This window comes from Scyliorhinus torazame, chromosome 9 (genome assembly GCF_047496885.1).
Source record: "Scyliorhinus torazame isolate Kashiwa2021f chromosome 9, sScyTor2.1, whole genome shotgun sequence".
Taxonomy (NCBI): domain Eukaryota; kingdom Metazoa; phylum Chordata; class Chondrichthyes; order Carcharhiniformes; family Scyliorhinidae; genus Scyliorhinus; species Scyliorhinus torazame.
In genome coordinates this window covers 243,121,531-243,149,248 of record NC_092715.1, presented here as the reverse complement: position 1 = coordinate 243,149,248, position 27,718 = coordinate 243,121,531, and the positions used below count along the sequence as shown (strand labels likewise).

At 44.3% G+C, this 27,718-nt stretch overlaps 1 protein-coding gene across 4 annotated transcripts in view; it reads left to right on the top strand.

The window, feature by feature from the left end:
* Positions 1 to 2,347: 2,347 nt before the first annotated feature.
* LOC140429773 (lysine-specific demethylase 4C-like) overlaps positions 2,348 to 27,718 on the top strand; it is a 557,303-nt gene continuing 531,932 nt past the window's right edge. For 3 of the 4 annotated variants that reach the window (XM_072517215.1, XM_072517213.1, XM_072517217.1), the window contains exon 1: positions 2,348 to 2,460. The gene's annotated coding sequence lies outside the window, so the exon portion shown is untranslated. The remainder of the gene's footprint in view (positions 2,461 to 27,718) is intronic. The other variant, XM_072517214.1, reaches the window with a different exon arrangement.

Below are 27,718 nucleotides of genomic sequence, written 5' to 3'. Positions count from 1 at the left end.
TTCCTTTCCCCCTGGCAGACCGATGATCCAAATGTTCTGCCTGCGGGAACGATTCTCCAGGTCTTCCACCTTTTTCAGCAGCCGCTTTTGCCGATCCTGTAAAATGCCAATTTGTAGTGCCATCCCAGTGGACTGCTCCTCTTGTTCCGTCGCCTGCTCCTGTAGCTTTTGGATTGACTGTCCCTGGGCCATCACTGTCACCTCCATCCGCTCGACAGCCTCCTTAATCGAGGCTACCACCTTGGTCAGATCCTCTGCACACTCCTTGCGGTGCTGGGCGAACTTTTCATCCAGGTATGTAACCAACCGATCCATCGACCATTGATTGAGCCGACGGGGCCGGATCTCGCTTCTCTGCCATTGCAGCCACCAAACTCAGAACCTCACTTCCAACCAGCTTTTCATTCCTTCTTTTATGATTACTTTTTGAGCGTAGTTCCATAGGATAGGGGTCGCCTTCTTCTCCTCTCACTTTTATCCACTTATGTTAGAAAACATTTCCGAGCAAATCCAGCTTAAAAGCCGTCAAAAAACCACCAAGAGCGGGAGCTGCTAAATGTGCGACCGTTCACAGCATGGTCACCACCGGAAGTCGGTTAGTGGGTTGTTAGCGGGTGCACCGTTGGTGCTGGTCAATGTATATGCCTTAAATTGGGATGACGCAGCTTTTATTAACAAGTTGTCTTTGATCCCAGATTTGGATTTGCACCAGTTAATCATTGGGGGGGGGGGGACTGTAACTGCGTATTGGATCCCTGACTGGATAAGTTGAGGCCTAAGGCATCAAAGCCCCACACCTCAGGAAGGACATACTGGCACTGGAACGGGTCCAGCGGAGATTCACACGGATGATCCCAGGAATGGAAGGCCTAACATACGATGAACGTCTGAGGATCCTGGGATTATATTCATTGGAGTTTAGGAGGTTGAGGGGAGATCTAATAGAAACTTACAAGATAATGAATGGCTTAGATAGGGTGGATGTAGGGAAGTTGTTTCCATTAGCAGGGGAGACTAGGACCCGGGGGCACAGCCTTAGAATAAAAGGGAGTCACTTTAGAACAGAGATGAGGAGAAATTTCTTCAGCCAGAGAGTGGTGGGTCTGTGGAATTCATTGCCACAGAGGGCGGTGGAGGCCGGGACGTTGAGTGTCTTTAAGACAGAAGTTGATAAATTCTTGATTTCTCGAGGAATTAAGGGCTATGGAGAGAGAGCGGGTAAATGGAGTTGAAATCAGCCATGATTGAACGGTGGAGTGGACTCGATGGGCCGCTCCTATGTCTTATGGTCTAAAGCCTTCTGGGATGGCAAAGACAATGTTGGCCGTTATGGGGCAGATGGGGGGAGCAGACCCTTGGAGCTTTTGGTGAGGCTGGCTTTGGGCCTGGATTTATATATTGGATCCAACTCTTATATAAGGGCCCACTGCAAGCATCCACACAAACGCTTTCAGTTTGAAAAACGTCCAACTGAGGAGGGGCACGAAACAGAGTTGCCTGGGAATGGTTAGTGTTTTGCAGATCCTGTCAATGGCGCTGTGTGGGATATCTGCAGTGTTCTGTCGATCCTGTCAGAGGCGCTGTCTGGGGATGCTTGCAGTGTTTAGGTAGATCCTGTTGGGGGCATTGTCTGTGAATGACTGCAGTGTTCTGTCGATCCTGCTGGCGGCGCTGTCTGCGTATGCTTGCAGTATTCTGTCAATCCTGTCGGGGCGTTGTCTGAGTTGCCTGTAGTGCTCTGTAGATCCTGTCGGGGGCGCTGTCTAGGATGCCTGCCGTGCCCTGTGGCTGTCTGGTATGCCTGCAGTGTTTAGGTAGATCCTGTCGGAGGCGCTGTCTGAGAATGCCTGCAGTGTTTAGGTAGATCCTGTCGGTGGCGCTGTCTGAGTTGTCTGTAGTGCTCTGTAGATCCTGTCGGGGGCGCTGTGTGGGATGCCTCAAGTGCTCTGTCGTTGTCTGGGATGCCTGCAGTGTTTAGGTAGATCCTGTCGGGGGCGCTGTCTGGGATGCCTGCAGTCCTCTGTGGCTGCCCGGGATGCCTGCAGTGTTTAGGTAGATTCTGTCAGGGGCGGTGTCTGGGGATGCCTGCAGTGTTTAGGTAGATCCTGTCGGAGGCGCTGTCTAAGAATGCCTGCAGTGTTTAGGTAAATCCTGTCGGGGGCGCTGTGTAGGGTGCCTGCAATGCTCTGTCGTTGTCTGGGATGCCTGCAGTGTTTAGGTAGATCCTGTCGGGGGCGCTGTCTGGGGATGCCTGGAGTGCTTAGGTAGATCCTGTCGGGGGCGCTGTCTGGGGATGCCTGGAGTGCTTAGGTAGATCCTGTCGGGGGCGCTGTCTGGGGATGGTTTGTGCGCCTGCGCGCGGCCTGGTCTCAAAAACAACAACAACTGAAAGCGGAGGCGGCTGTGTTGGGCCCCAAGTTGAGGCCTGTCTGTCCCGTCCGAGCCCCTTTGCGCCTCACCGTAAGTGATGAATTTTGACTTTCACCTGCCCCTGTCGGGGCTCTTGTAGTGACATCCGGCCGCGGCCGAGGGGTAGACCCTGGGGGAAGGGTAGTGATGACTCTGGGCCCGGAGTCCTGGTGTTGATGTTGACGGCGGCGAGCGAAGAACTTGTGTCCCAGGGCCGCTGTGGGACCCCCCCGGGGGGACCGGCGGCAGCGGCACTGCTGTATCCTGTGTAAATGGAAGAGTTGTCGGTCCGGGGTCTCCCCCTCCCCCGGGCTGTGGGGGTGACTGATGGGACTTGTCGCTGCTGTCAGCTTGCGAGTGACATCCCAGGGCGGTGGGGAGGCCGTCGCCAAGCGCAGGCCTCTCAGTGTTGTCAGCCGGCCGGCCGGTTGCCTTGTCAGCCCGGCTCCTCTTCGGCTGCAGTGATTCAATCCTCCTCCTTCTGGCCCGTTCAAATCCGGCTGTGCCCAGATGCATCTTGCTGCCGAAGTTTGCTCCTTGCAGACTGTGTGTTTTGCTCCCTCAGTGTCCGAGGCCCTGTGAAACGCAGGTGCTGGGAAATGCGATTAAAACGAATCGCTAGTTTCTGTTTTTCTCTTTTTTTGTGTGGCTGGTGCAGACGCGATGGGCAGAATGGCCTCTTTCTGTACCGCAATTTGTCTACGGCTCTAAATGTATATTCAGAAGGAACTGTCAAATGTGTTCGTTTAAAAACAAGCTTTATAAAGGAAGTCAACTTTTCTGTTAGGGTTTTATTTATATATCTAGTGATTGTTCTTTTGATATTAAATGCAATTTAGAATATGGACAGTACGTTTTCCGCCTTGTCATTCAGCTCATTTCCACTCAAAAGAGTTTGATACTCCGAATCTCAGACCTCCGACAAAGGGGAAGCATTAGGCAGAAAGTGAATGAGCATTTATTATTGTTGCAAGAATCTGTTGTACAAACAGTTTAATATTTCAATTCAAGTCTGCTTTTGAGTATTTTTCAAGTTGTATCTGGATATTGGATCACGGCAGGGTGTTCTATGTGTGCTATTATGAAATAGCAATATTTTGGAATTTAAACACAACTTTTAAGATATAATTGTTTAATCTTGTGGGTAATGGAAGTGGAATGAATTGCCATTTTGCAAATTTTGTTGATTGGAGTTGTTTAATCAATTGAGGATTGGAGTTGAAGAGGGTTGTGTTGTATTTGAAAAGTATTTGTATAGTAATGAAATGTGACAAATATGCTGTTGCCTTCAAGGGCATCTGTAAATAGACACTAAAGCTTGGAAATAAAGGTGGGAAAATAAACTGTAAATGCTAGAAATTGGATTTAACTTCAATAACTTTGGAAATAAGCAGCAGGCTGTCAACATTTGAAACCAAAATCTGTCAAAGTTCTCGGTATAAGACTCCTTGGAACCAAAGCTATGCAGTTTATTAAATGCACTCCATTGAAAGATTGACTTCCTGTTTAGTAACCATTTCTAACTTGTCATTTCCTCAATAATAATGACTCGAGTACTGTGAAGCAAAGTGAACAAAGTGCTTGACTTTCTACAACAAGGAAGAGGGGTGAGCCAAGATTTTCTTTTAAAAAAAAACGATGACATTCCTGGATGGCCTCTAATTGAATGTTTTGACTGGTGTTCAAAAACTAGCACAGAATTAGAAAGAGATTTGCCTCCTTTTGTATCTGGTGTTCATGATTTCAGATTCTGTTTTGAAATGGATTTTTAGCCTTGACTAAAAAATGTACATTGGAGGGTTTGTGGTCCTCTTTAAGTGATACAGTAGCCAACCAAGGAATGGAGATGTGAGCAGAAAGTTATTAATTGTTCTACCTATCCGCACAATTCTTGACTGTCTATAAATATGTAACAGAGGAAAGTTGGACCATTCTTCAAAATGTTTTCATGGTTGATTTCCACATTGTATTCTCTATTATAACCAATCTGATTGAGATTGCGGGACTCATGGGTGTAAACAGCATCCGTCGTACATCTCAGTTCCATAACACTGCACAAAAGTACTTATTCATGTAATTACTACTGTTCAGGATTCCGCACCACACATTAAAAAAATTCATAGACCATTCATAGACCCATTTGGCTCAGGTAGAGTATCAGTTCAGGCTGAGCCTTGAGGGCTGTTGTTGCAAATTAAAATATTTAACCTTTCTGTATGTTCTATATTGTTCAGTTAAAATACATTTCAGTTTGGTGTAATTTGAATAAGAGTGGTTTGCTTTAAAATTTTCACCCTTTTTATCCAATGTCCATGGCCTCATTGCTCCCTCTCCCTGTGAACCACAACTCTCCTAAGATATCTGCACTCCTAATTCTGGACTCTTGAGAATTCCTGATTCCAATTGCTCCACTAATGGCGGTCAAGGCCCTAAGCAAAACATTTTTGCCTCACTGTCTTCCTTTAATACGCTCTTTCAACCCTACCTCTTTGACTAAACCTTTGCTCATCTGTTCCAGGGGCTGGTTTAGCACACTGGGCTAAATCGCTGGCTTTTAAAGCAGGCCAGCAGCACGGTTCAATTCCCGCACCAGCCTCCCCGAACAGGCGCTGGAATGTGGCGACTAGGGGCTTTTCACAGTAACTTCATTGAAGCCTACTTGTGACAATAAGCGATTTTCATTTTTTCATTCATATTCATATCGCCTCATATGGCTCGGTGTCATTTTGTTTGATAGCACTACTATGAAGGGCCTTGGGAAGTTTTACTGTGCCACAGATACTATCTAAATGCAGGTCTTTGTAAATTGGTGATTCGGTGGTCTTCCACTTTTTAACAAGATTTTAACAACAAACAAATTTCTAGATAACCTTGTACTGAGTGAAAATTAAATGTTTAGGATGTGGCAGATTGATGAATGTGTGTTGTGAAGTTATTATGGTTTGCGTTAAGCAGATAGAAATTTTGTGCCAATAAAAGTGAAAGCTTCCCTTATGGTTCAGGTGCTAAAGCAATGAATAGTGCACATACAGTCCATGGAGACCTCAGCTGTATTTGTAGTGGGACATATTAGTTTGCTTCATCATTCCTGGATTAATGAGGGAAAACCCATCAGGATTCTCACTGGTGGAGCTCCGCTTCAATTGTCGTGTGGACGTTGGAGGACATGACAGGACTCAGCTACAGTGCTGAGCGACCAAATGGCTGACCAATGTTTGTTTAGGTTTGAACAGAAGGATGACCGCTTAGGCAGGGAATGAAGGAATTGTGCGTGTTTTGCACACAAGAAAGAAGTCTGCTTTCAGGATAGGGGAGAAAATGGACCAACATAAAGAAGGGAACTGCAAAAATGTTAAATGCTGCTAAATTGGTTTCAGTATACTTAATGGAGCAGATTTTGTTGCAGCATTATATATACCAATGTCTGTTGTTAGACTCCCTCAGCAACTTTTAGCTCAAAAACACTTTGTCCATTAAATAGTTGAAAGTGTGGGCTGAATAGTGAGAGAAATAAGACATCTGTGATCTGAAAGAACAGGTCAAGCAATAAGCCATTGACATATTATCTATTAAAACAATTCACAACCTTTAAGGAACGAGACTGCACATTTGTAGATAATTTTTGGTGCGAGAGGTTAATTGGCAAACAACTTAATACCAAAAGAATACTACATTTCTAATGACTGGTTTCAGGATCCAAAATCTCCCATGCAAATACAGCAATTTCATGACATTGAATGCATATCAACAGTGATGCAGAGATGCCAATTTCACAAAGCTAACAACAGTGCAGCTCTGACAGTAGTTTTAAGATATTTGCATTTAAATACACATCTGTTCCTCACCAGATGTAGCCGTGCCATTTACAACAGCAGCAAGTGCCTTTAGCCTCCCTGTTATTTTGACTGCAAAATCTGGCATAATATTTTTCTGAAATAATAATAGTCGCTTATTGCCAAATGTTTCAAAAAAAGATAGAATCTTTCAATTGAACCTTTTCTTGTAAATTCATTTAAATTAGAGTACCCAATTATTTTTTTCCCATTAAGGGGCAATTTAGCATGGCCAATCCACCTGCCCTGCACATCTTTGGGTTGTGGGGGTGAGACCCGCGCAGACAAGGGGAGAATGTTCAAAATCCACACGGACAGTGACCCAGAGCCGGGGTCGAACCCGGGTCCTCGGCGCCGTGGTCGAACCCGGGTCCTCGGCGCCGTGAGGCCGCAGTGCTAGCCACCGTGCCACCCCTAATTTGCTAAGTTCCTTAGTGATTTTTAAAACTAATTTGCCAAAAGTTTCCTTCAATTTTTGATAGCATGTGCTGAGATTTAAGTCATGCATGACCTCATTAATGAGCATTTTTAATTAGGGATGTTGTGTGCTTGGTAAGGATGGGAATGATAGTTTTCTGGGACTATTTAATTTGCTTGGGAAAGTATGCTTCTAGTTGGTTATTTTAACATTTCACATAACCTTGATCAGCCAGGGTATTTTGGCATTGTGCAGGATATTAAATCATGTTAATGCATTAATGTATCTATTCAATACAATATATAAAACTTGTGCTATTGGTAAATGGGCACAAAGCAATGATGCTCCCTGTGTTTATCTTTTTAAAAAACCTTCTCTATCACTGCATGCAACTTTGCCAACATATTGTCATAGAGAGAAGTAGAAGATAAATTTGCTTGTGTTTTTTTTGCCCACCCAACAAAGCTTTAATTGCATTCAGCCCTCCCCCCAAATGTAATCAGATGATTCAGGTGAAAACAGAAGAGAGAGGTGACTACTAAGCACATGACATATATTTTCCAAGGTAACAAGGCAACAAAAGCTGTAAATTGATCTGTACTGCTTAATTTCTAGTGTTATTTGTTAGGGGATGGTGTGGGTGTTCTGAAAGTGGTGCTTCAAATTGACAAATAATTCTACTGGCAGTGTTCATTGTCTGTAGCCATTTTCTTGCAAAAGAATGGACAAATGTTGTTGGTAGGTTATTAACCACGACATGGATCACATTCGAACCTGAGCATAGTCACCATGGACTTCGACATATTGGAGCGATTGGAAACAATTTTGTTTCCCCCCTCCTCATTCCTTGCTCATTCTGTTGTATCAACAATGTGCCTTGAAGGTTGGTTAAGTATATAAAGACAACTGGTTGAGCAGATCAAGGATTGAGTTTGGGATATTTCTTGCTCTTTAGCATCCAGAATGCACCATATGTGCATTACTCTTTGAAACACTTAGTAAAGTCCAAAGTCATTTCTTTCACAAACTGGAATGAAACAGTTTGGGAAATGATTTGGTCTTTTGGTGGCTTGTACACCCTTGTAGCACAGAGGGGGAATTCAGATTTGCTGACTGGCAAGTTGTTTCAGGGTAATACTGAACCGGTGGAGTATAAAATTTGGTGACTCCAAAGCAGTATGAGTCTGTGTCAACGATACACCCACTTCAATTTATAACACTTTTCTAATGTAGTAAAGCATTTCAAAGTGGCTTCATAGGAATATTGACAAACGCTGACAGTAAATCACATAGAGGGCCATTAGGACAGCTAACCAAAAGCTTGGTCAAAGAGGTAGATTTTAAGAAGCATCTTAAAAGCAGGAGAATAAGATTCAAGAATCGAATTCCAGAGTTTGGGGTCTTGGCAGTTAGCTAGCAATGGTGAAGCAATGAAAATTGGGGTTGGCAGGAGGTCAGAATTGGAGATGCACCGATATTGTGAAGAGTCATCAGGCTAGAGGAGGTCAGAGGTGGGGAGCGATGCAATGAGTTGGATTTGAAAACAAGAATGAGAATTTTTAAATTGACATGTTGTTGATCCGGGTACCATTGGAAGTCAGTGCATGGGTGATGGATGAACGAGACTTTGTCAGAGTTATGATACAGATAGCAGAGATTTAGATGAGGTCAAGTTTGTGGAGCCTAGTCGGTGAGGAGACTGATCAGGAGAACATTGAAGTTTTCAAGTTTAGAAGTAACAAAGGCATGGATGAGTGTTTCAGCAACAGCTGAGCTGAGGCACGAGTGGAGTAGGACAATGCTACGGAGGTGCGAGTCTTCCTGGGGAATATTAGGTCAGAAGTTTGGCTCGGGGTGAAATAGGACAGCAAGGTTGTGAATTGTGTGGTTTAACCTCAGACAATTGCCAGGCTAGAGATTCAGTGCAGAGGAAACAGTTTGTAGCGAGGATTGAAAGTAATAGCCTTGGCCTTTCCAAAATTTAATTTCTGCTCATGCAATCCTGGATGTGGGAACGAGCAATCTGACATATCAGAGATCGTGAAAATGTGGAGAGAGATGGTGAGGCAGAGCTACATGTGTCGGTATACATGTGAATCTTTTCTGTTTCTGGTGGAAATTGGAGGCAGATAACGTGGAGTTGAGAAATATGCTCTTGAGGGACTCCAGGGGTAATGGTGTGGAAGTGGGAAGAGAAGTCATTGCAGAATGGACAAAAGTGAAATTAGGTAAGGAAATCTTGCTGCACATTATTCCACTGGCAGTTGGGATCTGACACTGAAATACAGTACATCCGCTGTAAATAGCACTGTTGTGAATTGATATTGCAGCTGTCAGAATGCATCTTTCAAAATTTAAAACCTGGAAAATGGCAGTACATGCATTATGGAGCGATAAATGCAGATTTGTGCCTGCAATTTCTCACACTGAGTCACCAAAGTCCATTTTCCCATTGTGGGGCATTGCAGAGTGAAGCAACATGTAGAAAATTATCTTGGTTTCTTTCTTCACCATTGCGACTGTTTCCCCAATCTCCTGACAGATATATTTGATGTAGCAGGCCACAATGTCATTGCATGATAGAGGTACATATTTAGTGTAACATTTATTCATTTTTGTTTTCGATTGTAAATTCCTTGGTATGTTGCATGCACTAGAATGCAGATATCATGCTATTGGTTATCAGTCAAAAACATTTAACCAGCTGCTCTGTGGCTGAACATACGAGTGACTGCTGTGCTGATGTACTAATATGGTGCACCATGCTAATGCCTGCTGATTCTCGCTCCTGAACACAAGACTGAAAGACGTGTTTTCTATTTGACATTTAATTGGTAGACAATTTTCTATCTTTTCGGTGTTGGAGATAATTTTATTGCTATCACTTTACTTTTAATTTCTCTACCCCACTTTGAATTTACACTTTTGTTTTTATGTCCAGTGCCACGACTTTTCTATGGATCTTGCCGAATACATTTTTAAGAGTGTGAAAGTTGCCTGCTAACAATGAGCTTTTAGAATCTGTAGTGATGAGATAACCTCATTGGAGCAGGTTTCATTTTGTGTGTTCCACTGAAAGAGAATTCAATCTGTTGGAGTATGAATCAAAAAACTTGTCTGTCATGTCTGTATCCTGTCCAGAACCTCTCATTCTTGTTTCTGACTTGACGGTGCAAATACTGTGTGAACCATTCTAACTGGAATTCCAGTGCTAAAATAGGACCTTTTTTTATCCTCATTGGAAAACCTGCTACTTTCTCGCAGTGAAATCTTTGTTTGAAATAGAACATGGAATAAATTCTAGATGCAAATGTAAAGGGCCATATGTAAAACAAAAGTCATTTTTCACAATAATGAACATACATGGATAATTCAATACCAAAACCACTGGTTAACAATCCTGGAATGTTTACGTAATAACAATTAATTTGAACTTATTCTCACTGTTAATTTGTGGCTCTGATTTTGGCGTTGACATGGCACTGTCCTTCATATTGTTCAGAAACAGCCATGACAAATGTTGTGGAGATCTGATATACTTTTTTAAAAGGATGTTCACACTTTTATTTTTTTAAATGCAATTTAGCGTGGCCAATCCACCCAGCCTGTATGTCCCTGGGCCGTGGGGGCCAGTCCCAAGCAAACACGGGGAGAAAGTGCAAAGTCCACAAGGAAAGCGACCCAGAGCCAGAATCGAACTCGGGTCCCCAGCACTGCAAGGCAACAGTGCAGGGTGTGCACACTTTTATCATTTCCCCACATAATTAGGTGTTAAGGGGAGCAGATAAGGTAGATAGAGCAAAACTGTTTCCACTGGTTAAGGAGTCTAAAAATTGGAGTCAGATCTTTCACGTAATAAATTAGGAAACACTTCTACAAGCAAAGGGTAGTTAAAAAGTTTGGAACTCTCTTCCACAAAGAGCAATTAATGTAATATCAGTTGTAAAATTTAAATCACGAGATTGGTAGATTTTTGTCAACCAAGGTTAAAAAGGGGAACATGTGGATATATGGAGACTATCCTTGATCTTATTACTATTTTTAAATTACCAATTAAAAAAATAAAATAAAACCCAGTGAATAGTTGTAAGGATGGCAATACCAAGATTTTGTATTTTAAGACATTTTTTGTAACAAACTAAAAGCAATATTGACTAAACACTATATAAGTAGGCAGTTTATACTTGAAACCACAGAACAGAACTTTACCCACTAAATATTTGAACCAACCAGAAACTTTCTGCTTTACAGTTATGCTTTACATTGTCCCTTAAGTAGACATTCAATTATCTTGCCACCAGTCGAAATGATTCTTATCTCCTGATGGGCTTACTTCTGTTTTTTTTTTCCTCACCCAGAACCTCTTTCATGGTGAGGGCTTTTGCCGAGAGATTCCCCCACTAGTTCAAGCTAGGTGAATCTTCCAGCCTTATTTAGATCCTCATGATTTTGGTCTTTTCATTCTAAGTGAGAGCTCCCAACTGCATTCCACCTTGGCAAACCACCAAGACTTACTGCTTCTGTCTGCTCCCTCTTTCCTGGATCTGGCAGGCTGACCTGTCTGTGAAACTAAGGGATATCTTTTAGGAGAGCCTTGTAATCCGAGCCTTCAGTGGCTTCCACCGCACCCTTCCTTTCTCAAAGCCCATCTCCATGACAATGTGAATCACATGGGCCTGGTGACCAAGCATGCTGGTTAACTATCCTTTGGCTCAACTTCATTCTATCTTGAAATTATAAGGACAATGTGATGAATGTAGAAATTGGTATTTTGTATCTGTTGCAGTAAGGTTTTTAAAAGCCTGGGTTAAGGTATATATTGGTTGCAGTAATATTACTAAATAACCTAGGTTAAGGTATCTAGACTCTATCTGCTAGTTACGGTATCCAGACTATCTATCTGCTAAAGCGATAATTAAAAAGTTGTAAAAGGTGAGGTCATGATTTATTCTAACTATTTACTTGTTTTCATATGGATGCCAATGGAACATTATTATGATTGCTGGAGATTCCCTGGAGAGTAGATCATTTATGAAGGGTTGCATTTAGTCCTAGCTTTTAGCAGGTCATGTGACCTTAGTGGGATACAGATGATGTAATTAATGGGAGGAGCCAGATCTGTCTGTAGTCTTGCAGTTTGCCATAGGATTTGAGTCTGACAAGACAGAAGGATTTTAAATTGAACAGCCGTTTTTGCCAAATACTCCTAGGTTGAGCAGAAGTGTACTGGTTCTGCTCTTGAAAGGATGTCTCTATTTCTGTGTAGCTTTCTACACAGCTAAGCATGTAATCTGTTTGTTAACTTTATTTATAAGTGCCATTTGAATTGTATTGGGTTGCTTAATTGGAGTTAGGTGGTATAGATAGTAAGTTCAAGCTTTTCCTTTTGTTGAAGAACTAGTTAAGTGATAATTGTAAAGCTATTTCTTTAACATTAGTGTGGTTAATTCTGTATTTAAATTAAAGTTTGTTTTAACAAAATATACCTATTGGTCAGTGTCATCACTCTGGGATGAATTAACTTTCCTCACAGTTATACAAATTCAAAAATATTGTTCTGGGTTCTTATCCGGTCATGTAACAAATGTTGGGTCTGGTCCGATATTCTAACAACAGGTAAAGTGTAACAGCTTTGATTCTTAACACCTTCCTGGGACTTTGGAGACAATTAGTCTATCCATTGTCAGCACAGATGCTCCTGCATTGTCCTCCAGTGTGAACACCTTAAACCTTCCCAGTAAAACAACCTGCCCTGTCTTTAATTATCACCACTGAATCAAACCACCGTGGTTTGCTGTCAGCAGAATTCGGAACTCATTCCTCCATTTTATCCTGTAATAAAATACAGTCCCAAATCATAGCACCCATAATCTGAGAAAACTCTGCATTTGTAACACTGTTCCTATGTTCCTAGAATGTGACATGATGACAGTTTTAACTTATCAATTAGATATCTGTTTATGTCACTTCCAATAGTTAATTTGGCTACATCTTATCTATTATACTTTCATCTCATTCCCATTGACCATTTTTGACCAATTTCTCCACAGAAGATATTTTAATAGGTTATTTTGAATGCAAAGAATCAATACAAAAAATGTGAGTAAGATGAGCCTGAAATATAAGGTTGTTAAAATGGCAAATAGCTAGTCCTGATGTTGTTTCCTATAGATTGTGAACAATGAACAATTTTATGGCTTGCCATCACAATTGATAAACACCTCACAACCATTGTTTTAGACCATTTAAAATTTATTTCTGACTGCTCCGGGAATAAAAATCGAATGTTAGCTGTTAAAATCAACAGTTTATGAAACTGAGGCAGAAGAGCTGCTGAAAAATAATTGAATGGAAAGGAAGTGATTTGTTTCATATACTGAGACTGCCCACTGAGGTCGGCTAGCACAGAATAACATTAGTGTGGTTAATTATGTATTTAAATTAAAGTTTGTTTTAACAAAATATACCGATTGGTCAGGAATTAAATTCCTGAGATTATATGGTGATAAGTTACTGTAGATGTATTGAACGAAGAGTATCTGATCGAATCAATTACTCTATTTTCAACTGCTGTGAAATAAAACAGGCTACTGATTCCAGCCACACCTCATTTTCTTAAGTCATTAATGGGATTTGAGCATCACTAAGACGGTGAGCATTTATTGGCTAGCCCCTTTTACTCTGCCTTCTCTGTTTCTGCCTTTGATCCATTGCTAAATTGGTCAGCTTTCAGAGAGATTGAAGAAAAGCATCAGTTGCCAAAGATATGAGTAACCCGTTCGAGTTAGTGTGTATAGTAACAGCCTGCTAATGTCTAAGATGGTATAAATCAACTTGCCGAAAATAAGGTGCTGAGCGTGCTATGGAAGCAGCTGAGCTTGTGAAGGTATTTACAGTGAACCTGTGTACTGCTGCCTTTCTTCCACTTGTCATCTCATTTTCTTTTCTTGATCATTTATTAGTCTCCTTGCTGAATGCAACAGAATTAAAAGTTTTGTATTATACAATGAACAGCAAAAATAGCCCATCAGTGGTTTAATATTTTCATAAACTTTGTTTCCAGATTTTGCAATTTGGCTGTATAGATTTTGTGGCAGGGAGCAGGCATTTCTGTTTCACTGTCATGAAGCAGAACACTATTTTGGCTGCTTGTTATAGTGTCAAAAGCTCAGGGAAACAGTTGGCGCCTCTCAAATGTTTGTTTCTTCCCTCTCAATTTGTTGTATTACAAGTTCTCAGCATATCCCATGTTCTACTTTGCGGAGAAATCTCTAATGGCTCAAGTCTTCCAATCAGGATTGTAACCCATGCTTCCGACTCTGATCAGACAGAAAAATAATTGCTCACTTGTGCCCCTCCGATTTGTCTGGCCAAACTTCTGATGGAGGATCCTGTAAAACACAGCACAGGAAAATGTACCAAAGCCTTGCGGTGTGTCAGTGATGGGTGAATGTATATGTGTATAAATGGGAAGGGTGGATGAGGTAAGTGGGTAAGGAAGTAGGATAGGTGATGTAACTGGGTAAGGAGGTAGGGTAACAATTGGGCAGGGCCCCATCTGGGTAGGCTGGTGAGGTTGGGTCAGGAGAGGGTGTCGGGGTGGGGTGGGCGATGGTTTGATCAAGGAGGGAGTTGAGTGGTGGGGCAAGGCAAGTCCTGTTTGAGGGGGGAGCTGGGGAGGAGGAGATGAGTTCGGAGGGAGTTGAGTGATAGAAGCTAGTCAGATGGGGTCCAAGGGAGGAAGGGTTGTCAGTAGTTAAGTGCTGAGGTCTAGTCATGATGTGTTGGGGGGGGCGGAGAGCTATGTTAGTGGGAGAAGGGGGCATTGTGTCGGTGGGTGAGATGGATTATGGGGTGAAGTCTGGGGTGTGGGGAGTCGAGGGGTCAGTGTTCAAGAGGAGGGATGGGGGTGTGTGGCATTCAGTTGTATAGTTTAAAAAATTTGTTTTAGTCAGACAAAGTATCCTCCACCCCCGAGAAGAACCCACTCGTATGCGCCCTAGTCAGGTGCACCCTGTGCGCCACCTTGCTTAACCTCGCACATTAGGAGGTGTAAGTTAACCCTGTGAAGAGCCTCACTCCACCTCCCCCTCCCAAGACCAAACCCAGCTCACCCACTTCCTCTTTACCTCCTCCAACGACACCTGCTCCGTCGCCAACATCTGCCTGTAGACCTATAGACCACTGAAATCCTCTCCTCCCCTAACTTGACCAAGGACAAAGACCCTGTCTATAAGCAAAGAGGATGGTACCAAAGGAAATGAAGGAAGCTCCTTGCATAAAAAATATCATACACCTGAAAGTACCTGAGTACATTCCCTCTCGGGAGCTGGAACTTCTCTAACAAATCGTCTAGGTCTGCGAATCTACAGTAACATGTCCCTAAACCTCTCCAACCCCTCTCTGTCCCATGCCCTAAATGATGAATCTAAGCAGATGGCACAAACTTATGATTCCTGCAATCGGAGCCAGAAGTGACATAGAGCCCAGTTTAAAATTCTCTCTCAACTGTTTGCAAATTCTCAAAGTGGCGATCACCACCGGCTTGAAAATCTAGCAGGGGTAAATAGGAGAGATGCAGTAACCAGGACCCTCAGACTCTACCCTATTCACAAAACCACCTCCAACAGCCCCCATATAGAGTCCGGATCCTTGAACCACCCCCGCACCTTATTAATACTTGCTGCCCAGTATTAACACAACAGGCACGGTGGCGCAGTGGATAGCACTGCTGCCTCACGGCGCCGAGGTCCCAGGTTTCACAGTGTGTCACTGTCCGTGTGGAGCTTGCACATTCTCCCTGTGTTTGCGTGGGTTTCGCCCCACAACCCAAAGATGTTCAGGCTAGGTGGATTGGCCACGCTAAATTGCCCTTTAATTGGAAAAAATAATTGGGTACTCTAAAATCTTAAAAAAAACACACAACAGATTAGGTAGTGCCAAACCCCCCCCACTATCTATCCTTTCTCAAAAACGCCCTGCGAATCTGAGGAATTTTACCAGCCCAAACAAAAGCAGATATCAATTTATTAACCCTGCAAAAGAAAGACTTGGGAAGAAAGACTGGGAGACAGTGGAACAAAAACCTCAGGAGAATATTCATCTGCACCATCTGTACTCCTCCGTCTCAGATCAGAGGGAGGGCCCACCTACCTTTTCAAATCGGCCTTCACCCCATCCACCAGAGTGGAAAAGTTTAAGTTTATGATGCGAGGCCCAGTCATGGGCCTTCCAGATACTGGAATCTGGTCCTGGCCGGATGAAACGGCATCCACCCCAGATCAACTCCCCACCCAGATCAGCTCCCCACACCTGGGGGGGGGGGGGGGGTTCACCAGAAAATATGCACTCTTGCCCAGATTGAACTTGTACTCCGAAAAGGAGCCAAACTTCCTGAGCAACTCCATTATCTCCCCCACATTGGAGAGTGGGTATGTGACACATCGTAACAAATCGTCTACATATAAGGGCACTCTGTTCTCTCTCTCTCACTCTATCTATCTTTCTTTCTTTCTTTCTCTCTCTCTTTCTCTTCTCTCCCCCCCCCCCCCCCCAAAAAAATCCCCCTCCACTTGGTGGTCGACCTCAGACAAAGGCCAGTCGCTCAATTGCTAAGGCAAACAAAAACGGAGACAATGGACACCCCAATCTTGTGCCCCTCTTCAGTTGGAAATAACCCGAGCTCAGGGTGTTCGTATGTGCTCTCACTGTGGGGGCTATGTGCAAAAACCTAATCTGTGAAATAAATTTTGGTCTGAGGCCAAACCGGCCAAGGATCTCAAAGAGGTAGCCCGACTCAACCCTATCAATCGCCTTTTCCGTGTCCATCAAAATGATCAACTCTGGATCGGTTCCTAGGGAGGGGGACAAAGCCATATTTAACCATCTCCTAGTATTGGCAAACAACTGCTGGCCCTTAACAAATCGAGCCTGCTCCTCCGAGATCACCCCAGGTAGGCAGGGCTCCAAATGCATTGCCAATATTTTAGCCAACAACTTAGCGTTGGCATTTTAAAATGAGATAGGCCAATTTGAGCCACATACCCTGGGGTCCTAGTCCTTCTTCAGGACCAAGGAGATCGATGCCTGCGCCAATGTGGCTGGCATCACTCCTCATGACAAGCAATCATTAACCATATCCAGCAGAGGTGGGATCAACTGACCAGCAAATATGTTTGTAAAATTCAATGGGAAACCTGTCCAGATCCGGAGCTTTACCCATCTGCATTGACTGAATACAGCTCTTAATCGTCTCCAGCCGTATCTGAATCTCCAACTTCTGCTGCCTTTCCTGCTGCACCTTTGAAGGTTAACCCATCCAAAAATTGCTCCACTGATGTGTACAATCCACGATAGAAAGCATCAAACACCTCAGGGGCAGAAACCAACCCGCCACCCAAGTCCCTAACCTGCACTATCCCTGCGAGGTAGCTTGCCGCACCAGCTGGTGAGCCAACAGACGACTGGCCTTCTACTCATAAAATGTCCCCCTCGAGCGTCGTAGCTGGCTCACTGCCTTGCCCAACTCTCAATCCGTTTGCAGCTTTTTTCTTTCCGCCAATAACTCTGGTGTTGGGACGATTAAGTACTGATGGTCCACCTCGATAATGGCAACCACAATGTAAATATATAGACACGGGCATCGGGTGAAGCATGCTGAGAGTGGCTCAGCTCCAACATCAAAAGTCCACAAAATGTGGAGCATGATCGTCGTGTACCCTGCCCCTTCTCCGGGAGAAAGAGACCTTCCCACCGTGAAGATGCCAATCCGGGAGTAAACCTCCCCATAATTAACCAATGTAAATCAAGGTGTGGGATAGATGCCAGGACCTTCTTAATGAATGCTGTGTCATTGCAGTTCAGTGCGTACACATGAACCAACACCAGTGACATACCCGCCAGCGAACCACTGATTTTGTACGTCCCACCTGGGTATGCGCATATATTAACACAGAAAAAGCCATCCTCTTATTGATTAACGCAGCGGCCCCCCGCGCTTTACAATCAAAACAGTGATATACCTGCCCTACCTAACGCTTCTGCAACCTAGTTTGATCTTTGATTTTCATATGGGTCCCCATGTAGGAAAGCCACATCTGTCTTCAAACTCCTCAGGTGCGCAAACAACTGGACCTTTTTACTGGTCCATTCAGCCCCCTCACATTCAAGACAGTAAGAAACTACAGAGAGTCCATCACGCGAACCCGCCTGCCAGCCATTGATTCTGTCTACACCTCCCACTGCCTTGATAAAGCACGCAACATTATCAAAGACCCCTCCCACCTGGGTTATTCACGCTTCCAACTTCTTCCATCAGGCAGCAGATACAAAATGTATCTGAGAACACGCACTAACAGATTCAAAAACAACTTCTTCCCCACTGTTACCAGACTCCTGAAGACCCTCTTATGGACTGGCCTGATCTCTTTACTCATTTTCTCTACTGAGTAGTACTTCACTCCTGTAGGCTTCACCCGATGCCTATGTCTATATATTTACATTGTGTATTTATGTATGCCCTATGTTTTTTTTCATGTATGGAATAATCTGTCTGGACTGTACGCAGTACAATACTGTTCACTGTACCTCGGTACACGTGATAATACAACAAACTCAAATTCCCCTCCGAAGATGGCCGCCACATCCCCCATCAAGCCAGCCCAAAAAGAGTCAGCAGTCCACCCCTCCCAGCTCCACTCCACCCGGAAAACCAAACAAACAACCACCAGAGAAACAAATATTGTCACTGATAATGGGGAGATGGCAGACATGTTGAACAATTACTTTGCTTCAGTGTTTACAGTAGCAAAGGAGGATAACTTACCGAATATCCCGAAAAAATTAATAGTCGATAGAGGACAGAGACTTGGTACAATTAGCGTAAGTACAGCATCAGTTACTAGTAAATTAATGGAACTAAAGAGTGACAAATCCCCAGGACCTGATTGTTTCCATCGAGGGTGTTAAAGGATGTAGGGGAGCACAGTGGAGATACCCTAACTATAATCTTCCTGAGTTCCCTCGATTCAGGAGTAGTCCCTCTGGATTGGAAGATTGCACGTCACTCCAATTAAAAAAAAATTTTCTTAGAGTACCCAATTAATTTTTTCCAATTAAGGGGCAATTTAGCGTGACCAATCCACCTACCCTGCAGGGTTGTGGAGGTGAAACCCACGCAAATTGGGGGAGAATATGCAAACTCCACATGGACAGTGACCCAGAGCCAGGATCGAACCTGGGACCTCAGGGCCGTGATGCTGCAGTGCTAACCACTGCACCACCGTGCTGCCGTCACTCCACTTTTTAAGAAGGGTGAAGGGGGAAACCAGGAAATTACAGACCGGTTAGTCCAACGTCTGTGGTGGAGAAATTGCTGCAATCTCTAATCAGGGATGTGGTAACTGAACACCGTGGGAAATTTTGGTCTACCGGGGAGAGCAGGCATAGATTTGTGAAGGGAAGGCCATGCCTGACTAATCTTTTGAGGAGGTGACTTGGATAGGGGAATGTCTATGGATGCCATTTACATGAACTTCCAGAAGGCATTTGATAAAGTCCCACACAAGTGATTGTTAACTAAGGTGGACGCCCATGGAGTTGAGGGCAAATTATTGACATGGTTAGGCAACTAGTTGGGTGGCAGGCGACAGAGAGTGAGGATAATGGGTAATTACTCAAATTGGCAGGTGGTGACTAGTGGTGTACCACAGGGATCTGTGTTGTGGCATCAATTATTCCCACTATTCATTAATGACTTCGATGATGGCTTAGAAAATCATGTATTCAAATTTGCTGATGATACAATGTTAGGTGGCATTGTAAACAGCCTTGGTGATAGCATAACATTGTAAAGAGATATCGACAGGCTAGGCAAATGGGCAAAACCCATCTAACAAAAGGAGTGCAGTATACCAGCCCCAAATTCACCCAGAAAAAAGCCACCCCTCAACAAGCCCGGGGATATCCCCAAGAATTCCCCTACTGTACAAAAATCTCTCAAAAAATACAAATGAACTCAAACAACAAACTCTATAGTCCTTAAGCTCTTTAGTTCAGCCCCAGTTCTTGACAAAAGTTATTTGCATCCTCTGGCAAATCAAAGTAATAGTCGCCGTCCTTAAGTCAACCGAAGACGAGCCGCGTACATCACTCTAACCCTCATGTTGCTCTTGTACAGCTCGGCTTTGGCCTTGTTAAATATCGCACGCCTTCTCGCCAGTTCTGCCCCACCACCTTGGTATATTCTGATGAAATGGCCCTCCCATTTACAGTCTCTATGGTCCTTCGCCTATCTCAGGACCCGCTCCTTATCCAGCTATTGATAAAACCTAATTATGATCACCTGTGGTGGCTCCCCTGATCTGAGCTTCTGCCTCAAAGCGATCTATGAGCCCAGTCCAACTCCGGATGGGTCCAAAAGACCGCCTCCCCCACCAACTTTTCGAACATCTTAGGCATATAGTCCATGGAGCTGGAGCCCTCCATTCCCTCCGGCAGCCCGTTTTGCAGTTCTCCAGATCGTCAACTTTGGTCATTAATGCTTTTCGCTCTTCAGCCAACAACACCATCTCTGCCTCCAGAGAGACAATCCGATCACTATGATCAGAGAGCGTCACCTTCTGTATCATTGCCCCTTATACCTCTACCCACTGATCCATATTGTATACGGCCTCTCGAATTGGGGGAAAAGCCCCCTCCATTGCCTTCTCCAGATCCTCAGCGACCACCTGCCGCTGCTTAAATTTGTCGGTCAAGAAGCTAACCAACTTCTCAGTTGTCCACTGAGTGGGCGCCGACACCATAGGATCCGCCGCCATGTTCCTCCCTGCTGAGGTTCAAAAGACAACAATCCCTTGCCCGACTTCTGCCAGTTAATTTTACCGGACATTACTCGACTGAGGGAAACTTATTCCATCCAACTTCACCAATTTCCTTCAAAAACATTGCCCATATATCAGGTAGAAGGGCCAAAACTAAGAACCCTAACATTTAGAGCCATGACAGATTGCAGATATCCTCCTCTAAACACTCCGTTTTGTGTCTTCGCTGAACCAGGAAGAGACGTTTTCTCAGATTTGGTTGCCTAAGTGGTATTGTCTGGCAACTTTTAACTGGATTTGACCTTTGGAGTGACTAAAATTGGATATTGTTTAGGAAATGAAGTGACTCAGTGAGTTCAGGGAATATGGGTACATTTTGGGAACAAGAGGTAACTTCAGATAAAATGGTGTGTTTTAGTTATTCATATACTTATAAATTTAAATAAAAAAAAAAAAAAAATTGAGTACCCAATTCTCTTTTTTTCCTAACTAAGGGTCACTAGCACTTTCGGTGGTTGTGGCAAGGCTGTGTACTAGGCACCTACTATACTTCCTGTACACACACAACAGCGTGGCAAAATTTGGTTCCAACTCCATCTACAAGTTTGCTGACGATAGGACCATAGATCTCGAATAACGACGAGTCCAAATACAGGAAGGAGATTGAGAACGTAGTGGAGTGGTGCAGCGACAACAATCTATCCCTCAATGCCAGCAAAACTAAGAGCTGGTCATTGACTTTAGGAAGCAAAGGACTGTACACACCCCTGTCAACATCAACGGGGCCGAGGTGGCGATGGTTAGCAGCTTCCTAGGGGTGCACATCTCCAAAAATCTGTCCTGGTCCACCCACTTCGACGCTACCACCAAGAAAGCACAACAGCGCCTATACTTCCTCAGGAAACTAAGGAAATTCGGCATGTCCGCATTAACTCTTACCAACTTTTACAGATGCACCATAGAGAGCATCCTATCTGGTATGGCAACTGCTCGGCCCAAGACCGCAAGAAACTTCAGAGAGTCGTGAACACAGCCCAGTCCATCACACAAACCTCTCTCCCATCCATTGACAACATCTACACCTCCTGCTGCCTGGGGAAAGCGGGCAGCATAATCAAAGACCCCTCCCACCCGGCTTACTCATTCTTCCAACTTCTTCCATCAGGCAGGAGATACAAAAGTCTGAGAACATGCACAAACAGACTCAAAAGCAGCTTCTTCCGGGCCCGCTGTTACCAGCCTCCTAAACGACCCTCTTATGGACTGACCTGATTTACATTACACACCTGTATGTTTCACCCGATGCCGGTGTTAATGTAGTTACATTGTGTACCTTGTGTTGCCCTATTATGTGTTTTCTTTTCATGTACTTAATGAACTTTTGAGCTGCTTGCAGAAAAATACTTTTCAGTGTACCTCGGTACACTTGACAATAAACCAATCCAAATCCAAGGGGCAACTTGGCGTGGCCAATCCACCTACTCTGCACATCTTTGGATTGGGGGTGAAATCCGCACAAACACATGGAGAATGTGCAAACCCCACACGGGCAGTGACCCGGGTTTGATCGTGGCCCCGGGTCCTCAGCGCCGTGAAGCAGAAGTGCTAACCACTACACCACTGTGCTGCCTTGGTTATTCATATACTTAAGTGTCATAGTGCATATTAGTTTTTTGTCATGTGTTTTACTTTAATAAATCCTCTTTCATGAATTGTTTACGCAACGACTGGTCTGGTTCCTCACTAGGTTGTACATTGTTCCTCACATTATTTCAAACAAAAATATAGCACTAAGAACCAGCATTTCAAGCTATCCATCAGGGTTTTGAGACACACTCGCAGGTAATATCAGTGGGGTTCTTAACAAATGCGCTATATAAATACACTGTAACCGTTCTAGTTCGGGATGCCTTTGATAAAGGCTTTTCTGGATTTTGGAACAATGTTAGAATGCCGAAGGACATGTGAGAATCAGATATAAATGTGGACCTGATACCTAAAATAATGACAACGCATTATAATGCAGTAATAAACCATTGTTTTATTCATCCAAAGTACTGCGCTTTTTAACATTTAGAAGACACATTTACCAGCGAGTTTGTACATGTGTCCACGCACACGAGGGGAAACGGGACAGAAACTGATTACTTTCATTGTATCCCCTTCTATGTCCATTCCTCGTGCTTGAGTATGTTATTAGAGGAACTTCTACTTGACAAAGACCTTTAAAGTATCCTAGAAACGCTCCAGAGATTTACCATTAAAGACATAACGTTAACTCTGTCGCAGCTTCAGAAGTGGTGCTTATATAAAAAACAAACTCCAGACAGCTGGTGATTCCGGATTTGGGAGTTTTGGATTTGAGAGATTATAGTGCAGTAAATTGCTGATACAAGCTACAACTATTTTTACAAGTTTGGCACCTACAATTATTTCTTTCTGGTCTGCATTGCTTTGAACAGACAAGTTCATGTGGATGTGACCCCCTCTGCTGTATACAGTGACCAGTAAACATGTGCTATTGGTGCATGTTTTTTGTAATATTTGTATAATGTGTGACTCATTACCTAATCATACAATATTTGTCCATAAGTCATTGACACGGATGCTGTAAGAATGGGTCGGAGTGAAGAGACGTCGTATCGAATTAGTTCTCACAGTAATGATAGCAGAGCTGAAAACAGGCCTGTTCATTACATCAGAGGAAGTGTTGAGAGTGAAATTGTAGTTGTTGTCTCGTGGTTTTATGAGTATTCTTAAGTAACTCATGCAGGAGTTCCGAGGCAAACACATATTGAGGAAATTCACAAACATGCCTCCACGTTTGTACTACAATGGAGTGGCCATGGTGATGAGAGCAGCAATTAAAACACACCTGCTATAACCCCGCATTTGCGTTCACAGGATGTTGGTGTTGCTGGTGAAACTGTGTTCAGTGCAAGCAAGTGTGAGGTTATCCATTTTGGACCAAAAAAGGATAGAACTGAATACTTGCTAAATGGAAAGAGGTTAGGTACAGTGGGTGTCCAAAGAGACTTGGGGATCAGGTGGATAGATGCTTAAAGTGCCACGAACAAGTGCAGAAGATAACCAAAAAGGCTAATGGAATGGTAGCCTTTATATCTTTAGGGTTGGAATGTGGCACGGTGGCACAGTGGTTAGCACTGCTGCCTCATAGCGTCACGGAGTCTGGTTCAATTCTGAAGTTGGGTGACTGCGTGGAGTTTGCATTTTCTCTCTGAGACTGCGTAGGTTTCCTCCAGCTGCTCCAGTTTCCTCCCACAGTCTAAAGATGTGCAGGTTAGGTGGATTGGCCATGGTCTGAGAACACGCACGAACAGACTCAAAAACAGCTTCTTCCCCACTGTCACCAGACTCCTAAATGACCCTCTTATGGACTGACCTCTGTTGCTAACTTTTGGTTGGCTCTTAATTCGTAATTTGCTCTGTTTGTTTAACCTTTGCTCTAGAGTCGCCAGGTATCTTTACGATACCACCACGAGGTTCAAGTTCAAGTAATGATCAATAACTCAATACACCAATTAGTAAGATTCAAATCAAAGCATATTTATTATACACAGTAAATCACTACTCATGCATAAACTCTACTTTCTAGGCTATTCCTATCACTAAAAGGCCTATATTTAGCTTTGGACTGGCCCACCAGGTCAGGGGAACAAATGGCCTTTCGTTCAGGTCCTGAGTCTGCAGGATTCAAAAGCTGGTATGGACTGGTAGCTAGGAGCGCCTATCTCATAGTGAGCGTTGACTTGAGACTTACTTGGTTGGAGGCAGCGAGGCAGGTCACTGTCAAGGGTTGGTTCAAGTTGCTGAGTGACCCTGCCAAAGAAGAATGATTTGAACTTGGGGGCTTTACTTTATAGTCCCCAGGGGCTTCCCGCCCTTCGGGGCGGACCCCGTACCTGGTTCCAAGTGATTGGACTGCGTTCCGATCACTTGGATCGGTTTCTCCAATACTGGAGTTGTTCTCTGATCGTTGGGCGGTCCCTAAATGTCCGTTGGCCTTCCTTTGTCTTGGCTCCTGCTGGCGCCGAGGAGTCTGGCTTGGCTTTATTCACCTTAACTGTTGCCATTGTGCCCTGGAATCGCTCATTACTATGCAGATGGCTGCTGTATTACTATGCAGATGGCTGCTGGTTTCAGTGCTGTCTGGTTCCTTACAGGTTTCAATACACATGATTTGTGTATTTGCTAGTCTTTGCCTGTGTTGGCTGAATTTCCCTTCAGCCTTTGCGGTTCTCCATTTTAAGTCGGGAAGTGGCCAACTCAGGTGGCTACACCTCATTCACACTACACCCTGTATGCATCATCCGATTCCAGTGCTTATGTAGTTACCTTGTATATCTTGTGTTGCCCTATTATGTATTTTTTTTTCTTCCCTTTTCTTCGCATGTACTTAATGATCTGTTGAGCTGCTCGCAGAAAAATACTTTTCACTACCTCGCTTCACGTGACAATAAACAAATCAAATCAAATCCAATCCAATCTAATTGTCCCTTAGTGTCCAAAGATGTGCCGGTTAGGGAGATAGGGCAGGGAGTGGGATTAGGTAGGGTCCCCTTTCAGAGGGTTAGTGCAGACTTAATGGGCCAAATTAGCTCCATCTGTGCTGTAGGGATTCTATGAAAGATACAGAAATGATGCTGAAGCAAGACAAAACACTTGTTAGACTCCGCTTTGAGAACTGTGAGCAGTTCTGGGCACCACACCTTCGGAAGGATATTTTGACCTTGGGAGGGAGTGCGACGTAGGTTTACAAAAATTACACCTGGGCTACTGGGGTTAAGTAACAAGGAGTGATTATGCAAATTAGGCCTGTTTCCGCCATAATTTAAAAGGTTAAGGGGTTCAATACTGATTGAAGTATTTTAGATATTAGCAGGAAGGACTGGGTAGATAAAGAACTATTTCCACTGGTTGGAGATTCTAAAACTAGGGTGCATAGTCTAAAAATTAAGGCTAGACCGTTACGGAGAGATGTTGGGAAGAACTTCTTCATTCAAAGGGTAGCAGAGGATTGGAACTCTCTCCCAGAAACAGTAGTTGGAGCTAGAACAGTTGCTTGTTTTGAATCTGAGATAGATTTCTGTTACAAAGATATTAAGGGATATGGCACATGGAGTTAGGCTACAGATCAGCCATGATCCCATTGTACAATGGGACAGTGATGGCATTCCCATGATTCTGTTACCCTTGCCCTACCAGATTGTCGGGGTTGTCGGTTTTGGAGATAGTGTCAGATAGTCTTGGTGAGTTTCTGCAGTGCATCTTGTAGATAAAAACATATTGAAGGAGGGTGGAGGGAGTGAATGTTTAAGGTGGTGGGTGTGATGCTGATCAAGTGGCCCGGTTTATCCTACATGGGGTTGGTTGTTGTTGGAGCCACACTTATCCAGGCAAGTGTAGAATACCCTGATTTGTGTCTAGTAGATAGCTGCATTGCAGAATCTTTTTTTTAATATAAATGTTTTTTTATTGGGTTTTTGAACAAAGTATATTTACCGTTATGTACACAGAATAAGAAATATATAGAAGAGAAGGGCACACCCAAACAGACCAAAAAAAAGTAATAATAATAAATAAAATAAAATAGAATAACAGGTAGGGTATTGTGCACCAGCTCAACAGCAGCAACTCTGTACAACTGGCAAAATTATTTACAATACATAAGTAGGCAACTGTTTGTGGGGGGGAGGGAGGGAGCGGGGTGGGGGGGGGGGGGGGGGGGGGGGGGGTTGGAGGCTGGGGAGGTAGATATACATTTGGGTGCCGGAGAAAGAATTACAGTGGGCAATACTCGAATGGGTTTGGTGTTGTCACTTGCTTCTCCCGGACGGATCTCGCTGCCGTTGTCGTCTTGTGCTCGCCTCCGCTTCAGCGTTCTTCCCGTCTTTTGCCTGTATTCTCCTTGTTCTCTGTCCCTGTAGATGCCAAGTTTGTTATCGTATCCCGTACCCTCCTTCCGGCTATCATTTCTCTGCCTCCCCCCCCCACCACCCTGGTTCTCCACTCTTGTTCCCTGTCCCTTCGTTCTCTCCCCCCCCCCCCCCCCCCCCCCCCCCACCCCCGGTTCGCCTTTCTTTCCTCTTCGGTTTAGCCCTCCTCTCCTGGTCTATCTCTCCCTCTCATGCTTTGGCTACTTTCCCCTGATTCTTGGCTACCTGGCTATTCTTCTGCTTGTTTGTTGGCCTCAAACAGGTCCCGGAACAATTGCGTGAATGGCTCCCACGTTCTGTGGAAGCTGTCGTCTGACCCTCGGATGGCGGATTTGATTTTCTCCATTTGGAGAGATTCCGAGAGGTCGGACAGCCAGTCTGCAGCTTTGGGTGGTGCTGCTGACCGCCAGCCAAACAGGATTCTACGGCGGCCGATCAGGGAGGCAAAGGAATAGATCTGGCTGGTCTGAAACCCCGAAGGCCGCCACTTTCGGGCATGGCTCCACCCATTTTGGACATTGCCTCGAAGAAGGCTGTCCAGTACCCCGCTAGTCTGGGGCAAGACCAGAACATGTGGGCGTGGTTGGCCGGGCCTCCTTGGCACCGTTCACATATATCCTCCACCTCCTGGAAGAACCTACTCATATGGGTTCTTGTTAAGTGGGCTCTATGTACCACTTTTAGTTGCGTCAGGCTGAGCCTTGCGCACGTGGAAGTGGTGTTGACCTTGTGCAGTGCTTTGCTCCAGAGTCCCCACCCTATTTCAATCCCCAGGTCCTCCTCCCATTTCTTCCTTGTTGCATCCAGTACAGTGTTGGCCCTTTCTACCAGTCAGTCATACATGTCGCTACAGTTTCCTTTATCTAGTATGCTTGCGTCCAATAACTCTTCCAGTGATGTCTGTCGTGGCGGTTGTGGGTACGTCCTTGTCTCCTTTCGTAGGATGTTTTTGAGTTGTAGATACCTTAGCTCGTTCCCCCTGGCTAGCTGGAATTTCTGTCAGTTCGTCCAGTGTTACGATCCTGCTGTCCGTGTATAGGTCTCTGACTGTCAGTGTCCTTCTGTCCTGTCCCCACCTTTTGAAGGTGGCGTCAGGCAGCGCTGGCGTGAACCTATGGTTGTTGCAGATGGGAGCTTTGTCCGATATTTTGGTCAGGCCAAATTGCTGCCGTAGCTGGTTCCAGGATTGGAGGGTGGCTATCATCATCAGGCTGCTGGAGTGTTTTTTGGGTGGGGATGGGAGTGCTGCTGTGGCGAGGGCCCGGAGGGAGGTCCCCATGC